This window comes from Phyllobates terribilis, unplaced genomic scaffold (genome assembly GCF_046119375.1).
Source record: "Phyllobates terribilis strain yellow unplaced genomic scaffold, ASM4611937v1 Scaffold_4__5_contigs__length_816908805, whole genome shotgun sequence".
NCBI classification, from domain to species: domain Eukaryota; kingdom Metazoa; phylum Chordata; class Amphibia; order Anura; family Dendrobatidae; genus Phyllobates; species Phyllobates terribilis.
The window spans coordinates 757,455,827-757,472,653 of NW_027362764.1; the positions used below are offsets into that span (position 1 = coordinate 757,455,827).

Genomic DNA, 16,827 nt, shown 5'->3' on the forward strand with positions numbered 1-16,827 from the left:
GATTCGACACTTGGATCAATATCAGACATGTAACTGTGATTTTATGCAGACTGCTGTGTCTGTGAAAGATCACGTACATATGAACGGCCACATTGGCTATTATAGGTACGAGTGGTATCTGTGAAAACCACAAATAGTACTCGTACGAGAACATTGGACATGTGAATGAGCCCTTACTAGTCTCAGAAACTGCAAATTTTAAGTACCTAAGATAACAGTGCCTTATAAATGAGGCACAGAAATCAAGTAGCATACACATCTCAACATCAACTGTCCAGAGAAGACTGCGAGAAGCAGGTGTTTATGGTCAAATTGCAGCAAAGGAGCCCCTACTGAGGACCACAAACAAGAAGAGGAGCCTTAGTTGGGCCGAAGAACACAAGGACTAAACAAAGCATCAGTGGAAATCTGTACTGTGATCTGTTGAGTCAAAATTTGAGATTCTTGGTAGCAACCGCCATAACACAGAAAAGATGAGCAGATGGTTTCTACATGTGTGGTTCCAACCATGAAGCATGGAGGGGGAGTTGTTATTGTGTTTTGCTGGTGACAATGTTAATGATTTATTCCAAATTCAAGGCACATTTACCCAGCATTGCTACCATAGCATTCGGCAAAGACACGAGATCCCATCTGGTCTGCACTTAGTGTGAATATTATTTGTGTTGCAATAGGACAATGACTCAAAATACTTCTCCATTCTAAGTAAGAGCTGCATGACCAAAACGTAGAGGGATTGAGGCTACGTTAATCACGTGAACTCAACCCAACCAAGATGGTTTGTGATGAGTTGGACTGCAGAATGAAGGCAAAACAGCCAACAAGTGCTCAGAACTTCTATGAACTCCTTCAAAACTATTGGAGACCATTCCAGGTGACAACCTGATGAAGCTGCTGTAGAGAAGGCCAAGGGGATGTAAAGCTGTCATCAGAGTAAAAGGGGAGTACTGTGAAAAATCTAAGGTTTAACACATATTTTGCTTTGTTTAAGGACTCATTCAGACATCCATGGATCTCTATTTGATCTTGGACCGCAATGTAGGGACTGTCCGCGGGTCTCCCGACCCGAGCGTGATTGCCTCATAGAAATAAATGAAGCTGTCATGCTCCAGTTGGGAGACTCTCAGCCAGTCCGTGCACTGCGGTCCAAGATCAGACCGAGATCCATGGACGTCTGAATGAGCCCTAATACATTTCTTTACCCCTTGTTTCCACACATGTATCTTTGTGGTATTGCTGCCTTCAGTCTGAATCTACAATATGCACATTCAACAAGAACAAGGAAAACCATTGCATGAACATGTGTGTCCAAAACTTTGTCCAGTAACATAGGTATTTGCAGGTGGGATTGGGCGAAGGGATCAGACAAGTCGGGGGCAGGACTAAAGCGTCCCTAAATTGCCAACACTAATATTGATAACTATGCTATAAAGAAGTGCCAATGACGACGGATCTCAAAAGGTAAATTTTCCAGGAGGCAACGCATTCCATATCAAGAGACGGCTTCACCCATCATTGTCGGTGCTGACCTCTGAAGGTCACAACCACCATGTCCGCAAAGAGAGAAGAATCTATATGTGCATCCAGATGTAGGGATGGGGATCAAGAAAACACAGTAGGCTCTAAAACTCTGTGCAAGAATTAAAAAATTGTCAAAAATGCCAAATAAATAAAAATATGTGACACTTCCCATGACTGACTTACATTAAGTCCTCTTTCAGATTCTTGTTTATACTTGAAAAAATGTAATATTTTTAATCAGTGTGCTGGATCCAATTTTCATCATTTTTGGTCTGTGCGTCCATTTTTACCCCATTTTCTTGTATGAAAAAAATAAAAAATAAAAAGTCCAAACCCCTCCTACTCATTAAAAGGTAAAAACAGACCCCATTCAGATGAAACACAGAAGGTATCCACATAATGTCCTTTTTTTTTTTCAGAGGCTTGCATTGGGGAATTTGATAAAAAACAGACAGCTCTCCAATATTTTTATACTTTTCGGTCCACAGAAAAAACCCGGACATGTGAACAGCCCCATAGACTATAATGGGTAGGTGTTCTGTCTGTGAAAAACATGTATAGAATTTGTATGTGAAAAACAGATGTCTAAAAAGTTCAAGAAGGTCGCGACATCTATTTTGAAAAATATAATATTACAGGTAGCGTGTCGACTAGACGTGCGTGGCCTCGTTCAAAGCAAGTGTATTGAGTGAGTCCGGACACGTCTAGTTGGTATGTGGCCATAAGTATGTAAATTGCATACTTGTGGTCACATGACTGCCCACTCCCAGCACCTATACCAGAGAATCCTCACAGCATACAATACACCCGATGTGAGGAGTCAGGCCGGAAAATCCCTTTAAGGTATAGCTTGAACTGGATGGACTATGAATGAGGCCTAGGACTGAAACTTTGGCGACCGATACTTGTTGGAAAGTGCATTTTACGACTCTTCTGAGCCACATTTTTTTCTTTTTTATAAATCATTGAAGTAGTCTACAAATTAGGCGCACATTGCACAACAAAGGACCAGATTTATCAAAACGGTCTAAAAGGAAAGAAGAGCCATGCTGCCCATAGCAACCAATCACAGCGCAGCTTTCATGGTTCTAGAGCTGTTATAAAAATGGAAGCTGAGCTCTGATTGGTTGCTATGGGAAACATAGACAGTGTTGATAAATGAGGCCTAGTTTGTTTATAGACTTTAGTTTGCGCCTCTCTCCCCTTCTCCCTCCCATGTGTCTGCTCTGTGCTCCATATGAGACCCCGTTTGTGTCATGTTTGCCCCCCGGACCTCATTGTTTATAAGGAGTGACATTCACATAGCACAAGTATTGATGTTCTGCTCCCAGCTGTTAACATCTGCTGCGGGCCTCCTCCTGCCCTGTCCCCCAGCGGCCTCCTCTGTGCCACAAACACTCTGTTAATTAAAGGGAGACAGGATATTGTTACACACACTGAGCAGGGAGAGGAGGGCGCAGGACGAGGGATCACAGCAGAACTTTTCCTTCCTCTCATGTCTTCCTCCATTGAGGATTTCCTGCTGTCACTGAACTTTTCCTCTGAAAATAGCTCATTGCTCATGAGGTGTCAGAGCCGGATCACATTTCACAAAGTTCATTGCAGAAACTTTATCAGACTTCCCATAGATACGAATCCTGCATTTTGTACCACATTGCTCCATTATCTGTGCATTCATCCAAGTTCATGACTAGAAATGCCAGAAATACAGTGAAGACTGACACGATAACACGCGGAGAAAATACTTACACGTATCCAGGGTCAACTATGTGTTTATATTAGTCTTTACTTTTGCTTCCCCCCTTGTTTTCCAAGAGCACTTTACTCTTTAATATATAAGTACACATGAAGCAATGCCAAATATATATTTCTATCCATATATATATATATATATATATATACAGTATATATAGCTATATCTACCTATCTATCTATATATTGTATTTACATTTTTTATCGGTCCCTCTTGAGGACTTGAACCTGCAATCACTTGATCACTTACACAATTCACTGCACCACTGTAATATTGCAGTATATTGTAAAATTACTGATCTATGAAACCCAGCTATAATATGGGTTCGTAGGTGTACACACATGGCAAACACTAGGGAGCTTCTCTAGGCCCCCCAGCTGCCATTACAATGCCATCGGCACCCCTCAATCATCTTCCGGGGGGGTATTCCAACCTCTTAAACTCAGTTGTCACGATTGACAACATCTAAGGGGTTAGACTCGGGTGCCAGCTGTATAACCCAGCCGGCACCTGCGCTGTATGGAGTGAGCTCAGCTCATGAGTCCACTGTATACATGCAGCGAGCACATCGGCCATACATGTATGACGGATGTCAGATGTCACCAGCTGAAATTTAGCTGTCATGCGCCCCGGCACTTGCTTGGGTTTTCTGTGCACTGGCCCCATCCCTGTAAAAATCAGTGTAGATCTCGATGCTATTAAGGGAAACTTGCGTAACAACGGTCGTGGGCAAAACTGCATAACATATAGCATGACTAAGAAGGAGAAGGGGCAACTGTCCCTTTGCTGTCTAGTGGTTCCACTTACTCTGCAGAACAGTATGTTAATGTCTGCCATAAGTTTTTTTTTGTGGTATTGCCTATGTACTACGTGGGCACTCTATGGCGGTATTATTTACAAAAATTGTGACTATAATATTTGGCTGTTATAATGACAGTAGTTTATAAAAAAAAAATCGCAACCAAAGGTGGCTAACCTAAGGGCTCACTCACACGAGCGTATAAATCGGACGACTGCAATGCAAGAAAGCATCGCATTGCTCTCTGACCAATGTTATACAATGAGTCAGGGCTCATCTGTGAGTTTTTCCTCAGCTCTAATCGGACTGAGGAAAAAAATTGCTGGATGTTGCGAGTGGAATCGGATCGCGGTCGCCGATGCAAGTCAATGGGTGTGAGAAACAAAAACGGACGGCACATGGACCACACGTATGGCATCCGATTTTTACACACACATCTCAATGAAACCACAAAATTTTATCAGCTAAGTACAGTAAATTCACAGCTAGAAGTCTCAGAATAGAGATAGATAGATAGATAGATAATAGATAGATAGATAGATAATAGATAGATAGAATAGATAATAGATAGATAGATAGATAATAGATAGATAGAATAGATAGATAGATAATAGATAGATAGATAATAGATAGATAGATATATAGATATATAGATAGATAGACAGATAGATAGATAATAGATGATAGATAGATAATAGATAGATATATAGAATAGATAGATAATAGATAGATAGATAATAGATAGATGATAGATAGATAGATAGATAGATAATAGATAGATGGATAGATAGATAGATAATAGATAGATAGAATAGATAGAATAGATAGATATATAGAATAGATAGATAATAGATAGATAGATAATAGATAGATAGATGATAGATAGATAGATGGATAGATAGATAATAGATAGATAGATAATAGATAGATAGATGATAGATAGATAGATAGATAATAGATAGATGGATAGATAGATGGATAATAGATAGATAGAATAGATAGATAGATAATAGATAGATAGATAATAGATGGATAGATAGATAGATAAATAGATAGATAATAGATATATAGATAGATAAATAGATAGATAGAATAGATAGATATATACAATAGATAGATAGATAGATAGATAGATAATAGATAGATATATAATAGATAGATGGATAGATAGATAGATATATAGAATAGATAGATAGATGATAGATAGAATAGATAGATAGATAGATAGATAAGATAGATGGATAGATAGATAGATATATATAATAGATAGATAGATGATAGATAGAATAGATAGATAGATAGATAGATAAGATAGATGGATAGATAGATAGAATAGATAGATAGATAGAATAGATAGATGATAGATAGATGATAGATAGATAATAGATAGATAGATACTGTAGATAGAATAGATAGATATATAGAATAGATAGATAGATAGATAGATAGATAGATAGATAGAATAGATAGATGTCCTGTAGATAATGTCACAAGCCCCCTACATATAATAAACTTGTACCCATTAGTACCTTTCAGGTGGCACATAGGGTGTTTAGCCTGGTTTAACCAAATAATAAATGAATAATGAAAAAACAAACATACATGGGTCCCCCTATTTTATGAGTGTATTGTTTTTTTTTCTCTATTTATGTCCTTCAGGTATCGATTTGTGGACTACGGCGGATCCCCAGGTCTACGGCGGACCTGTATGGCTTCTTTTTTTTATTTTTATTTTTAATAAATTATTGAACCAGGGAAAGTGTAGGGAAAAGGGAAGGGCCCAATATCCAAGGATCTTCTCAGCCTGATAATATGAGCCCACAGCTGTCTGCTTTACCTTTGCTGGTTATCAAAAATAGAGGGGAACACCATGTAGATTTTTAAAATTTATTTATTTATTTACATGGTTAAACCAAGCGAAATACCCTTTAGTGCCACATGAAAGGCACTAAAGGGTGCACATTTATTATATTTAGGGGGCTTGTGAAATTATATGTCTACAGGATATCTATATGTCCTACCTATCAACCAATGCAACAGGGATGACGAGTCCAAAGAATGGACCATAGACAAACAATTTGGGGTCGGTTCTCTAGGAGGAGTTACCCGTTGAAAACTATTAGGTTCTTGTATTCAGTTTTCAACCTGCCATTAAAACATAAAATCTGATTTGCTGTCATGTTTTTGTGTTGTGTTTATATCTCCTTTATCTATTTTGTCTAATAACCACTTAGCTCGTCCTTACATTGCAGTATTAATAGGATGCACGTCCAGCAGAACTAAATCGGAAATGCTGCACTTCTTACTCACTGCTGAACTTAGCTAAAGCTGCACTTTTATTTATTGCCTATACATTATTAATCACCTTTACTAGAATGTAAGTTATGATCTATATATAAAGGCTGCAATTAACCCAATAGGAAACTCCTAGTTGTCGGATATTTCTGGTTTTAGTTCTACATCTGCATTAGCAAGGACAAACAAACAGGAAATTATTATAATTTGTGATGCATTTGAGTGAAGGGGGGGGGGGCGCTATTGCACAGATCTGAATGGAAATTACTACCTGCTATTAGTGGTAGAAAGTGGTACTACAAGGAGCAACATTTGTCATAAGTGTTTTTTGCACGAAAAATTTGGTACTTTTTGCCCTTTTGTGCCTCCCGGTTTTCTAAAAAGTGAACAGAATTTAGCTAAGGAGGGCATGATCTGCAGCAAATTTATTATAATGAATATAATGTAGCTGTAATTTTTTTTTTCAGATGCATGGACAGCCCGTAACATGTCCCTCTAAATAAATTTGGCGCACCCTACTCTAGGGGGAAATAGGTTCAAGACTGATGTATGAAATGATAGGAGTTTTTTTTAGATAGTTGCTTAAATCTGCCCCAGGGGTGTAAGTATATAGGGGCAGCATGGTGGCTCAGTGGTTAGCACTGCAGCCTTGCAGCACTGGGGTCCTGGGTTCATATTAGGACAAGGACGAAGGACCCTGCAAGGAGTTTATATGTTCTCCCCGTGTTTGTGCAGGTTTCCTCCGGGTTCTCCAGTTTTCTCCCAAACTCCAAAGACATACTGATAGGGAATTTAGATTGTGAGCCCCAATGGGGACAGTGCCAATAATGTCTGTGAAGTGCTGTGGAATTAATGGTGCTATATAAGTGAGTAAAATAAATAAATATAAGATGCAGGGATTGCAATCCTATCCAGGCCCTGGAGCCTGGGGGCCCAAAAGTTTCATTTGGCCCACATAAAAGACTATTACTAATAAAGATATGCGTTAGTTGGGGGCCATGTTGGAGATTTTGTACTGGGGCACACGACCTTTATGTTACACCGCTGACCTGCACACTGGTTAGATTGCCAACCGTCTATAAATTCACAGGCAGTCTGCAAAAAACTGGAGCTTTTTTTTGCTGCCATCCATAAAGTCCTGTTACTTTCTATAAATACACTGCTCAAAAAAATAAAGGGAACACTTAAACAACAGAATATAACTCCAAGTAAATCAAACTTCTGTGAAATCAAACTGTCCACTTAGGACGCAACACTGATTGACAATCAATTTCACATGCTGTTGTGCAAATGGAATAGACAATAGATGGAAATTATTGGCAATTATCAAGACACCCTCAATAAAGGAGTGGTTCTGCAGGTGGGGACCACAGACCACATCTCAGTACCAATGCTTTCTGGCTGATGTTTAGGTCACTTTTGAATGTTGGTTGTGCTTTCACACTCGTGGTAGCATGAGACGGACTCTACAACCCACAGAAGTTGCTCAGGTAGTGCAGCTCATCCAGGATGGCACATCAATGCGAGCTGTGGCAAGAAGGTTTGCTGTGTCTGTCAGCGTAGTGTCCAGAGGCTGCAGGCGCTACCAGGAGACAGGCCAGTACACCAGGAGACGTGGAGGGGGCCGTAGGAGGGCAACAACCCAGCAGCAGGACCACTACCTCCGCCTTTGTGCAAGGAGGAACAGGAGGAGCACTGCCAGAGCCCTGCAAAATGACCTCCAGCAGGCCACAAATGTGCATGTGTCTGCACAAACGGTTAGAAACTGATTTCATGAGGGAAGTATGAGGGCCAACGTCCACAGATGGGGGTTGTGCTTACAGCCCAACACCGTGCAGGACGCTTGGCATTTGCCACAGAACACCAGGATTGACAAAGTCGCCACTGGCGCCCTGTGCTCTTCACAGATCAAAGCAGGTTCACACTGAGCACATGTGACAGACGTGACAGAGTCTGGAGATGCTGTGGAGAGCGATCTGCTGCCTGCAACATCCTTCAGCATGACCGGTTTGGCAGTGGGTCAGTAATGGTGTGGGGTGGCATTTCTTTGGAGGGCCGCACAGCCCTCCATGTGCTCGCCAGAGGTAGCCTGACTGCCATTAGGTACTGAGATGAGATCCTCAGACCCCTTGTGAGACCATATGCTGGTGCGGTTGGCCCTGGGTCCCTCCTAATGCAGGACAATGCCAGACCTCATGTGGCTGGAGTGTGTCAGCAGTTCCTGCAAGATGAAGGCATTGAAGCTATGGACTGGCCCGCCCGTTCCCCAGATCTGAATCCGATTGAGCACATCTGGGACATCATGTCTCGCTCCATCCACCAACGTCACGTTGCACCACAGACTGTCCAGGAGTTGGCGGATGCTTTAGTCCAGGTCTGGGAGGAGATGCCACAGGAGACCATCCGCAACCTCATCAGGAGCATGCCCAGGCGTTGTAGGGAGTTCATACAGGCACGTGGAGGCCACACACAATACTGAACCTCATTTTGACTTGTTTTAAGGACATTACACCAAAGTTGGATCAACCGGTACTGTGTTTTTCCACTTAAATTTTGGGGGTGACTCCAAATCCAGGCTTCCATTGGTTAATAAATTTGATTTCCATTGATGTTTGATTTACTTGGAGTTATATTCTGTTGTTTAAGTGTTCCCTTTATTTTTTTGAGCAGTGTATTTTTTACCTGTTGTTAATGCAGATGTTTTTGTTACACACTGGTCCCTGGTATCCCGGGCTCCTTTTTCTTCCCCTAGGTCTGCTGCCCTCTGCTGTGCTCCACGTCGTCAATGACGTCATCTCCCTAGACCTATTTAAGACCCATTTAGACATATGTGGCGCCCCTGAGGGTTCAGTCGCCACAGAGGTACGGCATCTCACCCAGAGGTGTGGTATCTCACTCTTAGGTAAGGAGTGAGTACTGCCCAGGACCCAACCACTTGCATACATTACACTCCACTTCAGAGGGCAGGGCGAGATTGCTCCTAAAGGAGAGCACAGTCCCTGGTCCCTAGCTGGAGGGCGGAACCATGTAGTGGGTGTGGGTGGAGGAAGAAGTTCAGGGGAGCACTTGAGAAGGAGGATATAAAAGAGGGAACCATCTTGAAAGGACAGATCAGTCTGAGAGGAGAAGTAGTGGGAGCAGGAGCTCTGCAGGAGCTCTGCTCAGGAGGAGCGGGCCTGAGGGAGAGAGGCCCAGGAGGTGAGACTGAAGAGAGGAGAGGAGCAGAGAGGAAGGCTCCAGAAAGGACGAGGGGATCCTAGGGGAACGGGAAGTGCTGGAGGCCACCTGTACGCCCGAATCTACCAGGACGTGGAGGGATCAGGCCGCAAAGGGGACCGGCCCCTAACTAGTGGGAATTTCAACATTCAGCTAGAAACCAGAGGCTTTTAAATTTTCAGGGTGTAGTTGCCCACAGCCGCAATTAATCGCCAAAAAAGGTAGCCGCACAGGATCCAGGGAACTCCAGGTTGCCCGCCAAGATCTGAGCTTACCGGCTTAGGACACTGGTTGCGAGGCGCAGGGCAGGAGGGTGAGAGCCAGCGCAGGAAGACGACCGAAAAAAGCACACTGAACGGGGTCCCGTTAAGTACTTCTGAAATACCTGAGGGATTGCTGAACCCCTGCCTTGGTGAACGCAGAACGACGTGGGTGGTGATAATTGGCTGTTGTAACCAGGAGCAACGTGATAATCGTGAGTAAAGCTTGAAGACTGCACCCCGCTGTGTCTGTGAATAATTGCTGCGCCATCACTCGCCCTGCACTACCCAGCACCAGTTACATCTACCTCATACAACATCTACACCGCCCTGGAGCTTAGCTCTACCTGTGGAGAGCTGAACTAACTCTGCTGCGTCACCATCAGCTCCTGAGGATCTGCACCGCAGTGGCGGCTCCATATAGCCTCATACCACAGGTGGCGTCACGAACATTAAACTATAAAAACGATAAAATCCCCTTTTATTGACCACCCTGTGTCACGGAGCGGGCCACTGCCACCGTGACATCCCCCAGCACCGACCGGCCCGGCTACCGAGTACCCTACGGCCCAGGGGGCCCGTCACATACACCTATGACTTGGACAGAAGGAAATTCATCCAAAACTTTCATCAGACAAGTACAGCCATGGTCTATGATCCTGGCATCCACGAAGACGAAAGTTGTGCCAAAGTCACTAAAAGGCGCATTTTACTCTAGTGGACTCGATCACGACTAGTGTATAAAATGCCAGTCTTGATCATTTCCCTCTAATAGTGAATAACAAAGATAATTCGGGCTGGATTCAATATTGTATTTGCACCTTTTTCATCTAATTTTTGGCCTTTTTTTAGCCTGTTTTTGATTCCTCTTTTAAGTACCGCTCTTTATAAATGTCCGACTTTATATTTCTTCACCCGTTTGTTTATTTCTGGATGTTTGTGGCCGATTGATCAATTGCGACTTTTTAAAAAGTGACAAATCCTTAAACACAAATATGGTCCTCTATTCCTTCCTGGAGCGATTTTATGTATTCCTGACAATTTTGTGCAAATTTTGCAACATTTAAGAAGAGCATGAAACTTTTTGCTCTAAAAATGCACAAAAAAAAAGGTAAGAGGCAAAAATAAAGAAAATTTTTCATTTTGCGCAAAATTCACAAACCACATGCACCATTTTGAAGATATGGCCTGAGAAAAAAAACATCAACGGCTACCAGAAGACAATGAAGACAAAAAGAAAAGTGACTTAAGAACCCTTCAAATGATAAATCTGGCTTGTAGTTTTTAATATAGGCCATGAAGGTAGGACATCTATTCTTGCTCGTGTTTGCCTCATAGGATATGCTGGAAGCCTCCATTGCAAACTGTGCAAAAATGACTGGATGCAGCTCTATTTGGCAAAAACCAGAGATGGTTGAATTTGATTTGACCCCTGATTCCAGCTATTGGGTGCCATTCTGTAGAAGTTTTGCACCCCTTTAATGAAGAGGGATATGTGGGAGGTGAGGGACATTTGTACTTCTACGTGTCAGGAGAAGAATGGTATGTGTTTTCTGAAGAGGTCTTCACAAGCTGCAGACGGCCATGAGCGGCTTCCTGTGCCAGGATGGGGAAATAGTCCATAAATAAGTATAGCACTAAAAAAAGTTAGAAAAGTTCTGTATTTAGAAACAAGGCACGAACCTACGGCTACTTTTGGTCCAATGACTAACTGGGAAATATAACGAATGAATCTAAAAATGTATGAGAGCTCTGAGTTCTTCATCGGACACAATTCATGACAGTTATCTAAGGCTTTACATGGGACTGCAGATAAACCTAGGACTCTACGCTAGGCCTTTTTCACTCCTTATTGTTTTGTCGTCTATCTGCAGATCAGCGGTGATTCTACCTTTGCACAGTTGCAGGCATATAATAAAGAGGACGAGAGTAGAGCTAATGATCTTCGGGCACGTCTTAATTACAGTTTGGATAGTTGCCAAGGACACAAGAACAATCAATCTCCTGGATCTTCTAAAAAACGTGGTCACAAGGGGTCCCTGACATGCCGGTTTCCACAATGTAAAGCGTTATGATAGACAATCGCCTCCTTCAGGGACATAATCCCAGTAGTAGTTTCTTCTGGATATACCCCGGAGAGGGGTGAGGTCTGCAGAAACATTGACGTCTGAACCTTAAGTTTACATTTCTCAAATTATCTACCAAATGATTTGTTAACATGAATTCCAAAGAGCAGAATAAGAATCTACAAACCCACCCTCCCCCCACTTATATATCACTGTTAGCATACCCTGCCAGAGACAGGCTGAACGAAAAACACTACATCTGATTAACAATTTACAGCACAACATATTTATAATGAAGACAAAATGTATTTCTGTAAATGAAGGAATATAACTACTATAATACTGCCCCCTATGTACAAGAATATAACTACTATAATACTGCCCCCTATGTACAAGAATATAACTACTATAATACTGCCCCCTATGTACAAGAATATAACTACTATAATACTGCTCCCTATGTACAAGAATATAACTACTATAATACTGCCCCTATGTACAAGAATATAACTACTATAATACTGCCCCTGATGTACAAGAATATAACTACTATAATACTGCCCCCTATGTACAAGAATATAACTACTATAATACTGCCTCCTATGTACAAGAATATAACTACTATAATACTGCTCCTATGTACAAGACTATAACTACTATAATACTGCCCCTATATACAAGAATATAACTACTATAACACTGCTCCTGTATACAAGAATATAACTACTATAATACTGCTCCTATGTACAAGAATATAACTACTATAATACTGTCCCTTATATACAAGAATATAACTACTATAATACTGCTCCTATGTACAAGAATATAACTACTATAATACTGCTCCTATGTACAAGAATATAACTACTATAATACTGCTCCCATGTACAAGAATATAACTACTATAATACTGCTCCCTATGTACAAGAATATAACTACTATAATACTGCCCCTATGTACAAGAATATAACTACTATAATACTGCCCCCTATGTACAAGAATATAACTACTATAATACTGCTCCTATGTACAAGAATATAACTACTATAATACTGCTCCTATGTACAAGAATATAACTACTATAACACTGCCTCCTATGTACAAGAATATAACTACTATAATACTGCCCCCATGTACAAGAATATAACTACTATAATACTGCTCCTATGTACAAGAATATAACTACTATAATACTGCCTCCTATGTACAAGAATATAACTACTATAATACTGCTCCTATGTACAAGACTATAACTACTATAATACTGCCCCCTATATACAAGAATATAACTACTATAATACTGCCCCCTATGTACAAGAATATAACTACTATAATGCTGCTCCCTATGTACAAGAATATAACTACTATAATACTGCCCCCTATGTACAAGAATATAACTACTATAATACTGCCCCCTATGTACAAGAATATAACTACTATAATACTGCCCCCTATGTACAAGAATATAACTACTATAATACTGCTCCTATGTACAAGAATATAACTACTATAATACTGCTCCTATGTACAACAATATAACTACTATAATACTGCTCCTGTGTACAAGAATATAACTACTATAATACTGCTCCTATGTACAAGAATATAACTACTATAATACTGCCCCCTATGTACAAGAATATAACTACTATAATACTGCCCCCTATGTACAAGAATATAACTACTATAATACTGCCCCTTATATAGAAGAACGCCATCTATTACATGCAATGTTGGCATATGTGCAGTCAGCACTCCCTGTATAGAACTGATATTTAGAACAAGAAGAGATCACTAAGTACTCGGGTCTTTTTCTGGTAATAGATGTGTGATGTAAATCTGTACTCATCCCCTGATCTACCATTTCCGGCTTTTACTACACAAGTAGTCCAAGAACTTTTATCTGGAGGCTCCACCAGTGGATAATTGCCTCTCCATTGTCTCCTGCTGCATGGGATCCCCATGTGACTGCACTTGATATATAAGTGGCTCCTCCTGATGTCAGGAGATTAATGGTGAGAACATCAACTGTTTACAAGATACAATGGACCTGGCATTGAGTTCCCCTCAACATTTGAATTCCCTTTTATGCAAAACCGTAAAGGGGTTGTATATTTTTGGGTGGACATTTTTTTCCTTAAATGTATGCAATTGGGGATAAAAATCCTTTTTTCAATTGGGGTTTATTAAATATTTTGCATAGTTTGCCTTCTATAGCCTCAGTGCTGGACTTTCTATTACTGGCTGCAGAATGAGTTAACTGAGAATCCATCAGTCGGCTCACTATGATGGTTTTACAGGGAGTTTGCAACTCCCTTTTCCATATTTTGTCTTAGCTCCCCACATCTGATTTATGACTATAAATCCCATCAAAATTTAAAGAACGAGCCTGTAAAAGCAAAATTGTGTAAAATTTTCAATTAAACCAAATTGCAAAAATGATATTTAGCCCGAAATACATGCATTGAAGTACAATAAATAAATGAATAAATACAAATAAATTGTGGACAATCCTTTTAAGCCTTGGTCCACCTAAGAAAACAAATAAAATCTACCAGAAATACAGACCTTTGCCATTTTTTTTTTTAATATTCCTACAAAAAAATGGTTGTTTTGTGCAGTAAGACAGTCAGGCACCATTAGGGGGAGCTCACGGTTTAATTCTAGCTGTATAAATCTATATGTGGCTAGCTCCCTCTAGTGGTGGCAGCATCCAGCTAGAATTAGATAATTTTTATGAAATCATATATAAATGATTTTGGACCTGAAATGCCCATGTGGCTCAGCTCTCACTAGGGCTGATTAGGTTTTGGGATTTTTTATATAAAGGCAAAGTCGCTTCCGCTTGCTTTGTAGAGCGCGCAGTCAGATCAGTGGCTCCACCATGCTGCTGGTCTGAACCGTCAATTGATCTCCAGCAAGCCGAAAACTGGGAGGTTGGGGAGCGATGCGCTGAAAAATACATCTTGGGACAACCTTTTTAATGAGCACAGAATGGCACCGTATGGTATGATGCTATCCTTTACCCATGCACTGTATAGCACTTGAGTTTTGGGTACTTTATGGCGGTGGTATAATGCACTATATGGCACTGATTTGGGGATCTACATAGCACTTTTTGGGCATTGCATGGGACTGTTATTTCGTGGTATCATTCAGTTACAAACTTTTGGAACACTCAATGACACTTATTATTGGACACTTATGAACGGCACTTTTAGGCTTTGTAAGGATCTGCAAAGTGTAGAACCGGAGTTTTGTCAACTATATTGCGGTGATATACTATAGGGAACCGTATGTAAAACTATGGTGTCTTGTTTAGGACACTAAATGGAAATGTTATTTGGGCACAGTACAATATTCACATAGGAACCGTTTAGCACTTTAACTATATGGCGGTGGTATAGTATATGTCACTGTTTGGGACAACATATGGCAATTAATATTGGGCACTGAATAGCATTGGTATTATTGGGTATTGAATGGTACTACTATTTTGGCACTGTATGATGGTATGATTCGGATTAATAGGAAGCACTTTTGGTCACTTTAGGCAGCATAGTATATGGAGCTAGAGTAGATAGATAGTAGATAGAGTAACTCTGTTGAGCTGGATACTACAGAGTTCTGTTTGTCAGATGCAGCAGAGTTGAGTTTTGTAGCACTGACTTTCCTGGACATTTACACATGGCATAGCTTTTACATAGGACTGCAGGTTAAACCATTGAGGTATCATAGGTCAGGGAACCATTGCAATATTACCTTTCGGGATTATCACAGTAGATTACAGTCTATGGGAAAAATATAAAAATCACATGAATTTTGAGACAACAATAATGCAACATTGTTGTATGTTTTTGCACCAGCAAAATACCCTACCTCTTTGAATACAATGTAACTGTGTTTGTCAGATGCAGCAGAGCTGAGTATGTTGCATTCTTAGGGGATATTACAAGGTTGTGGGACATGTATGGTTTGCAGAAAAAGTTGCCCCAATTCATAAAAGGCACAATTCATTGACAAATACAGCTCTGCTACATCGATACACATTGTTTCACTTTTGGTAAAGTTAAGACAATAGTAAAACCACTCCTAGCCGGAGCAGAACTTACCAGGATATGTTCAGGTCGATTTTCCATTCCAAGTTTGTGCACCAGAATTAAACCCATTATTCCATGATACAAAAGTGCAAAAAAAAAACCCCAACGAGGACGTCCGAGGATGTGTAATCCGAATATCACATATAGAGACGTATAGATCCTGAGAATTCCTAGCACAGGCACATATGGAGCGCATCCATTCACTGTCCTCTCCTGTCTGCTCACACTTCAGCTGGAGGAGAACAGGAAGGAAAATCTACCATGTGAGAAAGGAAGGAGAGAGGGAGAGCCGGCCTGGAAAGCCCTAGGGTGCAAAGGACGGATTTCAGGAAATCTATACAGTTCAACAGGAAATCTGAAGACTGAGCGCACATTCCAGAGCCAGGAGAGAGATACAGGACCAAGGAAAAGGCATCTCCCCTTACAAGGGTCCTGCAGAGCTGAGACTGCAAGGCATAGGGGTAACTCTACAGTATTGATCTGCGGAGAAGTAGGAAAGTGAAAGAGGCCTGGAAGTTCCTCCAGACCAAGTGATGACTTTGTTCACACTTGGCGTCTTTTGATTGCGGGAAAATATCTGCTGCAGAAATTTGCAATATTTCCTAAATAAAAAATCTCCAGCTCGTACATGGAGTAAAAGTCTGAGCATATTATTTTTTTTTACTTATTATTGTTATATGTTGTAGATTTTAGAATTTATGATTCCACATCGGGGTCTAAAGAGTAACATTTCACCTTGTGGAGAGTAACAAGCCAAGCCTGGCATGACAGAGTGAGGAGACTTATAAGCCATGCATGCTTCTGTGGGAAATGAAAA

General features: G+C 40.8%; 1 protein-coding gene across 2 annotated transcripts in view; it reads right to left on the reverse strand.

Moving 5' to 3' along the window:
• The window catches only part of ASAP1 (ArfGAP with SH3 domain, ankyrin repeat and PH domain 1), a 328,274-nt gene extending 312,005 nt beyond the window's left edge, over window positions 1-16,269 (reverse strand). For both annotated transcript variants that reach the window (XM_073679894.1, XM_073679892.1), the window contains exon 1: window positions 16,023-16,269. The gene's annotated coding sequence lies outside the window, so the exon portion shown is untranslated. The remainder of the gene's footprint in view (window positions 1-16,022) is intronic.
• Between the last annotated feature and the right edge of the window lie 558 nt (window positions 16,270-16,827).